Source organism: Pelodiscus sinensis, chromosome 2, assembly GCF_052426305.1.
Source record: "Pelodiscus sinensis isolate ZL-2025 chromosome 2, ASM5242630v1, whole genome shotgun sequence".
Classification (NCBI taxonomy): domain Eukaryota; kingdom Metazoa; phylum Chordata; order Testudines; family Trionychidae; genus Pelodiscus; species Pelodiscus sinensis.
In genome coordinates this window covers 121,456,235-121,464,887 of record NC_143053.1, presented here as the reverse complement: position 1 = coordinate 121,464,887, position 8,653 = coordinate 121,456,235, and the positions used below count along the sequence as shown (strand labels likewise).

At 45.2% G+C, this 8,653-nt stretch overlaps 1 long non-coding RNA gene across 2 annotated transcripts; it reads right to left on the bottom strand.

The window, feature by feature from the left end:
• Positions 1 to 1,391: 1,391 nt before the first annotated feature.
• On the bottom strand, positions 1,392 to 5,383 carry LOC112545748 (uncharacterized). Of its 2 annotated transcripts, none has more exons than XR_003089293.3 (3): positions 5,259 to 5,383; positions 4,123 to 4,258; positions 1,392 to 3,675 (listed from the first exon to the last, which is right to left on the bottom strand). It is a non-coding gene; the product is annotated as an uncharacterized LOC112545748 (long non-coding RNA). The 2 variants fall into 2 exon arrangements; XR_016348623.1 differs by having other exon boundaries at positions 5,296 to 5,383.
• Between the last annotated feature and the right edge of the window lie 3,270 nt (positions 5,384 to 8,653).

Below are 8,653 nucleotides of genomic sequence, written 5' to 3'. Positions count from 1 at the left end.
CTCCCCTGAACTATGAATAAAACCACCTATTTGTATTTTAACACAACAAACTTTGTATTAATATTTCATTAAAGAAAGCTGGGGAGGGTGCAGGAGGCTCATAACCTGGAGGGGGTAGGGCTCAGGTCTGGAAGTGGCATGGGGGTGGCTGGATGTGCCACCGTGGGTGTGGGGACCTTGTCGAACTTGGGGTTGGGTGGGTCCTGGGACCACAGAGGTGTGGGCAGGAGAGAGGGGCTGGAGCAGAGTCACGGATGTCAAGAGAGGTACGGGGAGGGGGAATGGGCATAGCAGGGGGGATAGGAGGGTAGTAGGCAGTTGCAGCGACAGCAGCCGGGTGTGCCATCATTTCCCGCTTGATGGCACATGTTTTCACCCTGCCACGTGAGCTGGGCCCACATGTGGGTCTGCCACTGTGTGTCCTCCCAGACGTTCTGCACCAGGGTCTGCTGCATGTCACTCAGGACACCCACATGCTGCCTCATAAGGTCTTCCTGGACCCTGGAGCACTTTCAGGCCCCCCGGGGTCGGGCAGCTGGCTTGGGTGGCATGTCTTGCCCCTCAGTCCCAGCTGGTCCAGCTGTGGACAATAAAAAGAGGGAGCGGCAGTCAGTTATCCATGCACACACTGTCCCTGAGGCCGTGCCCTCCTCTGTGAGCAGCAACCAACAGTCCTTGGGCCAGAGAATCATAGAATCATAGAACCACAGAGCTGGAAGAGACCTCAGAAGGTCATCAAATCCAGCCCTCTGCTCTAGGCAGGACCAATCCCAACTAAATCAACCCAGCCAGGGCTTTGTCAAGCCGAGAATTAAACACCTCTAGGGATGGAGACTCCACTACTTCCCTAGGTAACCCATTCCAGTGCTTCACTACTCTCCTAGTGAAATAGTTTTTCCTAATATCCAACCTGGACCTCTCCCACCACAACTTGAGACCATTGAGAGGAAGGGGGATGTCCCAGGAGAAGGCCATGTGTGGCCTGCACAGCAGGCCCTGCCTCACAGGGGCCCCAAGGTGCCTCGCACATGCAGGCATGCCTGTGAGCTGTGTGCGGCACTCCTCGTGTGTCTGGGGTCATGCCTGCACCCTTGTGGCTAGCCTGCTTCCAGCCATAGCAGGTGGTGGAAGCGTATCCCTCCCCCTGGGGCCAGACAACTGTGTGGTGTCCCCTAAGCCTGGGAGCAGGAGCCTGGGGGTGCTCAGGGGCTGCCTGCTGAGTCCATGTGGTGCACAATAACGCTGCACGTGGTTCCACGTTCCCAGATTGCAGCACGATGTCCATCCCAAGCAGGCCAAGCAACGCTTGCACCTCTCCCCCTCTGCGCCTGCTTCCCCCACCCTGCGTGCGTGACAAACTGAGAGCACTCACCTAAAGATCCCTCCCCAGCATCAAACAATACATCCAGGCTTGTGAGAACCGGCTCCTGAGACAGCGTGACAGTTGTTGCTGTGTTGTCCTCCTCCTCCTGCCCCTGCTGTCCCTCGTCCTCCTCCTCTTCTGCGACCTCCAGCCATTTGACAATGGGCATCTCGAGGCTAGAGTCGATGACGATGGGTGGGGAAAGGACTTCCCCACCCCCCCCAGGATCTGGTGCAACTTGTTAAAGTAGGGGCAGGTGTGGGGTCCTGCCCTGAAGTACGAGCTGCATTCTTGGGCCCTGACCTAGACCTGGCGGAGTTCCTTCACCTTACTCCTGTTCTAAGGTCCGGGGTGGGTGGGCTGCTCTGCCAGGGCCTTGGCCATCTGGCCTTAAACGTCCACATTGCAGCGTTTGGAGCGGAGAGCCTGTGGGGACTCCTCCCCGCACAGCTGAAGGAGGGACAGGATCTCCGCTCCAGACCACAAGGATGACCGCTGCTTGCTACCCCTCGGTGAGTCCTGGGAACCCTGGTTATGCTCCCTGAGAGGGCCAGGGGAGTCTCGGGGGACCTGTGGCTGTGCCATGAGTCAGCAAGCCTGTGGCAGTGAGAGTCATGCAGTCAAGGCGCTGCTCCAGGGCTGGCTTCCTGCTAAAATGGCCATCAGAACTTTCTTGCAAAAGAGAGCATCCACACTGCCATGGATGCTCTTGCGCAAAAGCACATCTCTTGCGCAAAAGCACATATCAGTGAGGACACGCTCTTGCGCAATAACTTTTGCACAAGAACTCTTTCGCAACACAGTCCTTCCGTAAGAAGCCTTCAGTGTAGACGTAGCCCAGGTGTTCTCCCCAAGACCTTCTGCATTTCAGTCAACTTTCTCCCCCACATAGCCTGGTGCCTGCAGGGGGAGCCTTGTAGCACAGGTGAGAAACTCTCCCAGCTCTCAGTTTTTGTGCTGGCACACAAGACTCTTCTGGTGGCAACTTCAGGAAGATCCCCACTCAGCCCCTCATCCCTACATTGCAGCAAGCTCAATGGGATGGACTCCTTAGAGAATTTAGCTGCCAAATTCTAACAAAGCTCTACTGAGAACTTGCAAATTGAGATTTTTCAGAGGTTTAGATTCAACCAAATGCAGGCATTTTTTTCATAGAGCTGGCAATCTGCCCATCACTGACACCAGCTCCACTCCCGCCAAATTTCAAGTCCCTGTCCCAAAACATTGCAATGCCAGAGCTTCTCAAAGAGAAGGTTGTAAGAAACTTTTTTAACATAGGCCAAACAATATATCTTTTCCTTTATTTTGTTCTTAGAAATAGTTGAATCATGTTAACTGAAATTTAAAATAAAACAAAACCAGCCTGAGTCAAACACGAAGCATGGAAAATTTCAGCCTTACTAGTTAAAATATGGCCAAGTCATAAACAAATAAAATAGATACTTGAACTGGAAAGTGTCAGGCAGTGCTATTGTCAGGGCAACAAGCTCCTCCTATAATAAAAAGCAGAGTGCAGGAGAAGAAAGATTCTCCTCTTTAAATGCCAGCATAAGTATATATGTAACTTGTACTGTAGTGTGATCTACCACTAATTTATAATTATTCACATTATGGATTCTGAAATGAGGAGCTCATACTAAGGAAACAGAAAAACTCTGAATATAGTGCTTTATAAGGAACGAATGCTAAGTAATATAAGGCTTTTTATATATTCTTTCTGCTGTAGTAAACTGCTTGGTAGCACATGTACAAGGCTCAATTTAGCTCCAATGGAAAACTCCCACTGACTTCAAAGGCAGTGAGATTGCGCTCACAAAATGTTTTGAGAGAGAGAGAATAAATATTATGTAATACTGAGTGTGGTTTTAGGAATGTTTATATCATCAGCTTCCTTGACAGTTTTATATTGTACACTTACATACTAAAGTCCTTATCCTGCAATCATGTATGCATACGAGTAAAGTTACTCACAAGCAATAGCTCAACTGAAGTCATTGGGATTACACAAGTAAGTAACTTTACTCACATGTCTATGTGTTTGCAGGATCAAAACCAATAGCCTGAAACTCCAGGTCATAGACTACGGCATGTCTGGGGAAAAAAAATCAGTAGACTGTGTGTTTCCTTTCTGTTTCCATCATAATAATGCCGGAGTATGTTCTTCCTTCTGGATGCTTCCTGACTAGGACATCCTTCATGATTAACAATTCAACTGCAAATGTTCCAAGAGGCCCTGATTTTAAATGTATTAATTAACAAAGCTGTGTGGAGGATTCCATAGCTCTCTCAGGACACCAAGCATGGCCTTTTACCTACATGAATATGAAATAGGGCTGTTGATTAAAAGCAGTTAACTCACTTGATTAACTCAAAAATTAATCACAATTTTAAAAAGGGCTCTGAGGTGGCCATCCCAATACTGTCCTCTGAATGGGAAGGCTCTGCATTCACTAGACTAGAGCTTTGCCTGGCCGGAGGAGCGGTGGGGAGGGAGTGGCTCCATCCACTATTGTTCCCCCTCTCCCTCCTCCAGCTGGAGTCACGTATATCACCCCTAGCAGTGCTCGCCTGCAAGCTATACCCTCACCCTGCTCCTGTACTCTACTTCCCACCCAGACCCTGCATTCCCACCGTGCTCCCCGTCAGTCAGCCAGTCAGTCTCTCTCTCTCTCTCTCTCTCTCACACACACACACACACACACACACACACACACACACACACACACACACACTGAACCCCTCATTTTTAGTTCACATACCGGAACCTCGATGGCCCCACAAAATCCAGAAGCCTTTGAGCCCCAGAAGAGTTAATCCGGGCCTGGATGCCAGCTACAACAGCACCATGCAAACTTTCAGGTGACATTATGAACAAGAAGTGGGCAGCATTGTCTCCTGCAAATGTAAACAAACTTGTTTGTCTGGGGAACTGGCTGAACAAGAAGTAGGACAGAGTGAACTTGTACGAGCTAACATTTTACATTGTTTAGTTTTTGAATGCAGTTTTCTTGTACATAAGTCTAATTTGTAAGTTCAGCTTTCACATTAAAAAGATTGCATTACAGGACTTGAATTAGGTGAACTGAAAAATACTATTTTTTTTATTTTTTTTTACAGTGTGACTATTCACAATAAAATATAAATATGAAATAAGCACCATACACTTTGTCTCCTGTGTTGTAATTGAAGTCAATATATTTTAAAATGTGGTAAACATTTACAAATATTTAAAGAAATGGAATTCCATTATTAATGGTGTGCTTAATTGTGATTAAATTTTAATTGTTTGACAACCCTAATATGAAATATTTTTCTTCTTTGGGCTTCTGGCACTGAGTCCCAATAAAATCAAGCCCCCAGCACAGGCTATACCATTAGGCTAGTGCTTTGGGTCCACAGGTGTCAATAGACACATCTGAAGGGGGAAAAAAATCCTGGACCAAACAACGAGTATTTGATGTGAACAATCCAAATTAAACAATTATGTGTTGTCCCATCCACCTCTTGCTTGTTTTTGATTGAACCTCATCTAACATAGACTCACAAAATCAGACCTTTATTCACACGTGTCATCATTATTCATGTAAGAAGTTTCAGGGACTTCAGTTAAGTCCAATTTGAAGCCATGAATCTCTTGTGTGTCTAAATGTTTTCAGGATGAAGTCCTTTCATTTTAATTTTTTCAAGGCAGGGGCTGTGTCTTCTTATATTTCTGTAAACACTTCATGCATGCATATGGTGCTACTTAGATAGCAGTGATTTTATTTTTCCACACCCAAAAATGCTTTACTTCTACTTGTAGATTTCGTTCATAAAACAGGGTAAGCCAAAAAGAGGCTGCAATCCTCACAATATTTTCTTTTAAAAAATCTCACAAACAACAACAAATCATCACCTTTTCTTCAAGAAAGATTTGAAGGAAAATCCCTCACCACTGTTGTAGTACCGTTCAGCTCCCTGTGTTAGCAATACTGGGAGACCTAGTGAAGACCAACTGCTGACATTTTGTCCAGATTTGCCCTTAGCAGCATTAGATGTCACAATGACAAAAAATAGGCAGACATTCTACATAAGAATCATTACTAGCACAACAGAGCTATCCCAATGTAAACAGGAAGCATGGGGGGAGAGGGCAGGAAGGGGAGAGGATCTGGCAGCTATCTCTGCAGGGCTTGTTGGGCTAGGCAACTCCCCCCTCTCCCTCACCTCTACACACACTAGCAAGGGAAGAGGACTTTGGGGGGCTTTGTGGGGATAAGGCAAGGGAAAAAGAGTCCCCAGCAGCAGGTTCAGTAGCAACTGGGCTGGGAAAGTGAAACCAAGCCCAGCCCCACTCCACACACTAGCAGCGGGGGAGCCAACTGAGCTGGAAGAGTGCAAAAGAGGAGAAGGGAGGGTAGCAAAGAGGAAGCCCACTTTGCCCACCCTGGGACTAGGTTCAGAAAGGGGGAGAGGCATAAGGATCTTGCACAAAAAGGGGTTTTTGCACAAAACAGCTATGGCCACACTGCTTGTTTTTGCACAAAAACCCATTGTGCAAAAAATGCTTGGAATAGATTATGCAAATGAAGCATGACAAAATGCTAATCAGCACTTCATTTGCATTGCCTCTTCCAGCAAAAGGCCTATGAGAAGTTGTTACAAGTTATAATTTCTCACCCTAGTTCTTCTAGCAAGTAAAATCCTTCTCAGGTCAGAGATGTTCTTTCTGGTGTGGCTTAGCGATTCTTCTCTACCTCTGTCATTATGGACCTTTTGCTTCCAGGGGTTTTCATGTACCCTCTTGAGGAGGGGAAGCAGTCTGTCAAGCCAGCTGAACACAAGCGGTGTTTACGTATCTTGTCTTATTTCCCTAGGGCGGGAAGTCTTTGTTCAATTCCCCACATCCCTGTGGAAATGTGCAAAATTCAAAATGGATTCCAGTATCAAGTGACATGGGCATACACCTTTGTAGCACATCTGCAGGGAGACAGTTCTCCCCCACTTACTTGTCTTTTGTTAATGGGCTCTCTGTCTGGCCTCTTCATAGTTGTTCCTGATGGACTGGAAATAAGGGTTTTTTCCGTGTGCACACATTCATAACAAATGTACAGTCAAAATTCCTAATTTCAGATACAGAAAGGATATGTGCATATAAATAGAATATACGCATTCAGGAGGTTGCAAGTTTTCCACTAATTGGTTACACACAATACTTTGCATAGAGCATATTCAAGTTAGACACATTCATAGGCATATTTCCATAAAAATATTGGGTGCAACATCACACTCACCAAATCAGGAAAGTTAAATTATATTGAAAGTTCAGTGGGATATTTGGATGTGCTAGCCATACCGGGCTGGGCCTTAAGGGCCTGATATAAATCCCATTAAAGTTAACAAAACAATTCCCATTGACTTCAATAAGATTTTAGTCAGGCTACAAATAGGGATTGCTACAAACAAATACCACAGCTGCTGTAAGGGCAGCATATGCACTGTACGCAGACATGGCAAGTAAAGTTGTGGAAGGAGGAATGGGAAACGTTACCATTTCTGATAAGACTCATGAGTTAAACCGAATCAGGGTTGTTTTATCCAGCAGGGTTGGGGGTTTTTCAATAGACAGTACAAGAATATCACTAACAGGCAAGCCTATAAAAGGATAGCTCTGGGGAACCTACATGCAGGTTCTAATGGAGCTGCCAAGTTTCAGCCAGAAAGGTTGTCCAGGACTAGAGGGGGATTTGGAGAGCACATTGTTTAAGCCTGAAGTGCTCAAGAATATTTTGCATATTTATCATGCTCAAAGAAAGCACTTGGCTGCTCCTTTTGGTGAGGGAGGGATTTGTGTAATAGTAACGGTGCCCTCAGTTGCCTGCCAGGGAAAAAATAGTTATCCATAATGATTCTCAACTTGCAGCCCAATCAGCACACAGCCGCATCCCATATGACCACCTCATGGACATACAGACTATATATATATTGTGTGGGTGCCACCCACTTAAGCAACTGAGAGCTGCATATGTGGCCCATAATGGTAAATACATTGAGAACCACTGAGCCATAGAAACATGAATAAATTAGATATTATTTGATAACCTGTCTATGATGGGTTATTCTTCTTCCACCTTCCACTATCAATCTCTCCAAATCACATTCTGTCAGTCACCCTTCTCTGCCTATTGCTTTCTATGTCCTATGTGTTATTTTCTTTCCCCTACAAATCTCTCTCCTTTTTCTTTCTTTGAAGAGCAACATGCCTTGTCCTCTCCTTCTTTCTACTGTGCTTCCCATTCTCCCTTTCCACTTGTTCTTGCCATAATTGATGAGCCAGTCCCTGCTTGCTTTCAAATGCCAGTCTCAACCTCTCTCTCTTCTGCTGATTACCTCAGTGGTCTTTCCCTTCTTCAGGTAGGTCTACATTGCATTCCTCCTTTGAGAGAGGAATGCAAATGCAGACAAACAAAATTGCAAATGAAGCATGGATTTGAATTTCCCGCACTTCATTTGTATAATTGCGTCTGGCCGCTTTTCCGAACTACCGTATTTCGAGAAAAAAAAGGATTATTTTGAAAAGAAACCCTTCCTTTGAAATAACCCTTTCTCCTTAAAAAACGAGGTTTAATGGTTATTTCAAAGGAAGGTTTTTTTTTTTTTTTTCAAAATAACCCCATGCGGACACTTTTTTTTTCTCTCGAAATACGGTATTTCGGAAAAGCCACGATTATGAAAATGAAGCACGGGATATTCAAATCCGCACTACATTTGCAATTTCGTTTGTCTGCATTTGCATTCCTCTCTCGGAGGAATGCAATGTAGACATACCCTTTGTGTCCATTCCTCTCTCTACCTGCTACAGGTTTCTTGATCTCTCTTTGACACGTATTTCCCTCCATCTCCAGATCTCTCTCCTTTGGCATCCCTTTTCTACCTCATTTTACCTCCCAAATTTTCCCATTGCTCATCCTCAAAGCCTTCCACAATATTTTGGTTTTTGACTCTCTATCACTTCTTGTGTTCCAATGATATACCCCTGCGGTCCAAGGGATATGGCTTGTGTAGTTAACCTTCTTGAAGTGGCCAATTCCTTCCTCTACCCCAATTCATGCTCCAGGATGGAATCCTAGATCATGATGAGTGATTTGTCTTTGTCAGACATATGGAGGAATTGAACAGAGAGTTCTTTTGGGGTTCGGCTGTGAAAGAAATGTTATATCACTCCAGTTCAGACCCAATACATTCCAGGACTCACATGGATATCGAAGGTACTTGACAAGGTACAAATAACCAAGCATATAAGGTATATAA